Source organism: Scyliorhinus canicula, chromosome 5 (assembly GCF_902713615.1).
Source record: "Scyliorhinus canicula chromosome 5, sScyCan1.1, whole genome shotgun sequence".
In the NCBI taxonomy this organism is placed as follows: Eukaryota; Metazoa; Chordata; class Chondrichthyes; order Carcharhiniformes; family Scyliorhinidae; genus Scyliorhinus; species Scyliorhinus canicula.
The window spans coordinates 121304234-121309475 of record NC_052150.1 but is presented as its reverse complement, the minus strand read 5'-3'; the positions used below and the strand labels follow the sequence as shown (position 1 = coordinate 121309475).

The 5242-nt window shown below is 43.2% G+C and overlaps 1 non-coding gene across 1 annotated transcript; it reads right to left on the bottom strand.

Moving 5' to 3' along the window:
* Positions 1-898: 898 nt before the first annotated feature.
* On the bottom strand, positions 899-970 carry trnam-cau. Its single transcript has one exon. It is a non-coding gene; the product is annotated as a tRNA-Met (tRNA).
* Between the last annotated feature and the right edge of the window lie 4272 nt (positions 971-5242).

Sequence of the window (5242 nt, the reverse complement as noted above, 5' to 3'; positions counted from 1 at the left end):
ATTTTTTCCAATTAAGGGGCAATTTAGCGTGGCCAATCCACCTAATGTGCACATTTTTGGGTTGTGGGGGCGAAACCCACGCAGACACGGGGAGAATGTGCAAACTCCACACGGACAGTGACCCAGAGCCGGGATCGAACCTGGGACCTCAGCGCCGTGAGGCGGTTGTGCTAACCACTAGGCCACCGTGCTGCCCAAAAACTGGATTTACTTAAAGGTTACTGGCAGGTACCTTTATCCGAAAGGGCGAAGGAGATTTCAGCTTTTGTGACTCCCGATGGTATTTACCAATTCAAAGTTATGCCATTTAGTATGAAAAACGCCCCAGCCACATTTCAACGGTTAACTAACAAAGTTGTTTCAGCATTACCCAATTGTGCGGTATACATCGATGATCTGGTCATTTTCAGCCAGACATGGACAGAACATTTAAAACATCTGATGGAGTTATTCGATCGACTTCAGGAGGCGGGTCTGGTGATAAACCTGACCAAAAGTGAATTTAGAAAGGCCCAAGTCACTTTTCTTGGTCATACAATCGGACAGGGTCGAATGGTCACACGAGATGTGAAACCAACAATTATTGAGGAGTTTCTGATACCCTTGACACAACGGGAAATTATGTGATTTTGTGGCATGAGTCGAATTGATCGAACATTGCTGAACAACATTTGTAGCGTGGTTGCTCCACTGATGGACTTGCTGAAGAAACCTCCAAAATTTCAATGGACAGTGGACTTTCAACAGGCATTTGATGGCCTGAAAGCTGTGCTAACCAATCCTCTTGTGTTGGAGAATTACAAGGGACTTTGTGATCAGATTGAACTAAAGTATCTGACTTTAAAGAGAAATGCCGAGGAGTAGAGAAATGGACGGATCGTGCAGAGACCTTCTTAACTAGCAGAGAATGGTTTTGATCCATCGACCTCTGGGTTATGGGCCCAGCACGCTTCCACTGCGCCACTCTGCTCCCATGCAGAGATCTTCCTTTTCAAAGAGACAGTCAATCAAGAAGAATTTCAGTTGGAGGAAGAAGAACAAAAAGAAATGGACTATATTATTATACCTGTTTGCGTGTGTTTTTTTTTAATGAAAAAGTATATTCACTGTGTGCATTTCTTAAAGGATAGTGAAAAGGTGAAAAATGAAACCACCTTGAAGTTGATGGTTTAGTTTTTTTTCTTGGGGGAGGTGTCATGTGAGAATACCTTTAAGAAATGGATGTTTATCAATGGGTGTGTATATAAATATCTGTAGTGAGATTACCTTTACGAAATGGGTGTTTATTGCTGCAGTGATGCCAGAGAGTGGGTGGAGCTGGGCTGTCTGTCAGCTTTTTAGTTTTGTTTTAGGCTGTTTGCTGCAGGGTGTGTTTTAGTTTCGTTTTCAGAGCCGGATAGCTGCAGTCACAGCCAGAAGGTGTATTAGAGTCTCTCTCTGTAATCTAAAGACTGTAAATCGATCCTGGTGATTTAAAACTAATAAAAGTAATGACTTTAACATGATGTGCTTCTGGTAAAAGGTGTTTTAAGTCTTATGGATGTTAAAAGGAAAGCTTAAAGGATTACTTAGTGTTGTATTCTTTGGGGGTTGTATTTGAATTAATGGTTGCTAAGATGCTCACTGTATGTTTTAAAAGGTTAACTTGAGTTCATAGAATAAACATTGTTTTGCTTTAAAAAATACTTTTCCATTTCTGCTGTACCACAACTGGAGAATGGGCCATGTGCTCCCCATACCACAATCTAGTAAAAGTTGTGGGTCAGATGAACTCCATGATACACTTTGGGGTTCTCTAAAACCTCGCCCATAACAGAGTAAAGGAGCTGGAAGCAGAATGGTTAAGGGTGGAGCGGGGGTTCCTGCATAGGGACGTCCCTCCAAGCCCTTGCCACAACAGCACTCCGCCAGCCAAGCACTCTACAAGTCCAGTGGTAATAGCCACCCTCCGGTCATAGAACTAGCTAAGGCAGCACTTCGACCAAAATGTCCATTATGGCCCCCATCTGCAACAATCACAGGTTCACACCAGCCTTTCAGCGGTGGAGACAGGAGGGGGGGGGGGGGACATTGACAGTTAGGGATTTTTACACAGACGACAGACTAGTGATGTTAGAGGAACTGATGGAAAGGTTGCAAATGCCCAATGGGAACAAACTACAACATTTACAAATCAAAAACTTCCTCAGCAAGGAGATTGCATCATACCCAAGGTCGCCGAGACACTTAATGATGGGGGAACTGTTGGACTTGGTTGGGAGGGAATTGCAGGGACCTGTATTGATGACTGTTACAAGAGGCACATTTCCCGCTGGACGAGACACAGGAAAAATGGCAGGAAGAACTAGGGATAGAAATAGGGTGGGGACTCTGGAGCGAAGCACTGAACAGGGCCAACTCCACCTCCACATGACCAAGGCAGCCGAAATTGGTGCAAAGTGCACACCTAATCAGGACCCGGATGAACAGTTTCTTCCCAGAGGTGGAGGACAAATGTGAAAGTTGCCAGGGAGGCATGGCCAACCACACCTACATATTCTGGGCATGCCCCAAACTTGTCAGGTTCTGGTCAGCTGTCTTTGAGGCAATGTCCAAGGTTGGGGGGTTGAAGATAGAGCCAAGCCTGAAAGTGGCAGCTTCAGGGTATTGGACCAGCCAGAACTCTTTATGGGGAGGGAGGCCAATGCCCTAGCCTTGGCCTCCCTACTCTCCTGTCGAAGAATCCTGCTCGGCTGGCAATCAACAGTACTACCCAAAGTTGCAGACTGGCTGTCCGACCTGTCGGAATTTCTCCACCTGGAGAAAATCAGATTCGCCATCCTGGGGTCAGAAGAAGGCTTCCCCAAGACATGGAATCTATTCACCAATTTGCTCCAGGACCTGTTTGTAGCCAACAGCTAATAGAGCGGGGGAGGGAGGGGGTGAAACAGGTGAGCCATGGTTAGCAAAAGATAGGGAAGTGGGGAGAGAAGGGCATAGGAACAAACAATCAAGCACAAGCCAGGGCCAACAGCAGGCAATGCAACGGAGGCCAGCTGGCCAAATAAAATACACAGCCACTAAAGAAAGACAAAGCAGGCAACTTTAAATGTACAGTGGATATAGTCTGTCCACACTCAGGCAAACTAGTCTAACTTTCTTCTTCTTTCTCAGTAATACTATTGTTAAATTTCTTTATTTTCCAATAACATGTGCCTCCTTTGGTTATTTTCTGCATAAACTAGAACCGCATTCTGATTGCTTTCTGTAAAACACTACTCGCGAGTATGACACCCGTAACTTAATGTTCGAGCTAGGAATATGTAAATAGAAAACAAAATTGTCAAAGGTCAAATGTGAAAATCCAATAAACATTTTTTAAAATTCCTTAAATGTTCCAGAAGTGAATTGGGTTCCATTATCACATTAATCTTTCAGGAACCCTTTCCTCAGCAAACAAACTTCTTTACTGCTTTCTGATGAAAGGGAGCTTTTGAATAATATCCTGCTACTATGAGATAACATTCTTGATTGTACGTGACTAAATCCGCTCCCACAGTATACCATGGTTTATGATGCTTCAGTAACTATTGTCTCATTTTTTGCTATGTATTTCAATAGTTCTAGTACAAACTGCATGGCGACACCATTCTTTCATTGTCTTTGTAGATGCCTATCCAATACACAGCTGATCTGGCTCTGAGCTTGCACTTTTCCAATCCAGTTAACCATTATTTATACTCAGGAGAAATTCTTCCTGCACCATTTTGGGTATAATTATTTTTGAGCTGGCTGGCAGGCTATCGTCTAGTGAGATATCACCTCTGCTGTGAGATACCAGCACCGCCAAATGACTCGCTGTGCTTGCTGCATGTTATCAGGCCATCCCTGTATCATTTGCTAAGACAGCACCTGTTACTCTTTCTTTGCTGATCTCCTATGTCTTTGACCAAACTTTTAGACTCCAGGGAGCAGTCTTGGTGAGTGGAGCATCAAACTCGATGAGTATAAAGTAACTTACCCCGTGGACTCATGACCTAGTCTCCAGGAAGCAGTCTTGTTGGAGGAGCATCAAACCCAGTGGGTATAAAGTAACTTACCTCAGGGATTCAAGGCCTGGTCTTCATGGAGCAGTCTTGTTGGGAAGATTATCAAACCCAGTGAGTATAAAGTAACTTACCTCTGGGATTTGTGGCCTAGATTCCAGGGAGCAGTCTTGATGGGCAGATTATCAAACTCGGTGAGTATAAAGTAACTTACCTCTGTTATTCATCTGTTGTTTTGTATATAGTTGACCCACAGTTAATGTCAATAAATCATTTATAGCTTTAGCGAAAAGTGTTCTTGTAAAATAAATCAGGCCACCCGACAAGAACATTACAGAGGGTGAGAAGGTATCATCCAATACCAGTGTCTTGTGCCTAAACAAAGGAGACTACAATGGGATGAGGGAGGAGTTGTTAGGGTAGATTGGGAGCAAAGACTTTATGGTGGGACAATTGAGGAACAGCGGAGGACATTCAAAGCAATTTTTCACAGTGCTCTGCAAAAGTATATACCAGTGAAAAGGAAGGACTGTAGGAAAAGGGCTAATCAGCCATGAATATTTAAGGAAATAAAGGAGGGTTTCAAATTGAAAGAAAAGGCATTCAAAGTGGCAAAGATTAGTGGGAAACTAGAGGATTGGGAAATATTTAAAGGTCAACAAATAGCCACAAAAAAAGCTATAAAGAAAGTCCACAGATTATGAGGGTAAACCAGCTCAGAATATAAAAACAGATATCAAAAACTTCCACAAATATATCAAACGAGAAATAGTGGCGAAGGTAAACATTGGTCCTTTAGAGGATGTGAAGGGGGACTTAATAATGGGAAATGAAGAAATGGCCGAGGCATTGGACAGGTATTTTGTGTCGGGCTTTACAGTGGAAGACACAAATAACATGCAAATAATTGATAGCAAGGAGGCTATAGCATGTGAGGACCTATAAACGATCATTATCATGAAGGAGGTAGTGTTCGGCAAGTTAATGGGGCTAAAAGTAGACAAGTCTCCTGGTCCTGATGGAATGCACCCTAGGGTACTAAAAAAGATAATGGGGGAAATAACAAATGCGCTTGTGGTAATTTATCAAAATTCGCTGGACTCTGGGGCGGTTCAGGTAGACTGGAAAAGAGTCACTGTAGAAAAAAGGAGCTAGGCAAAAGGTGCATAACCATAGGCTGGTAGCTTAACTTCCATAGTGGGGAAAATGCTTGAATC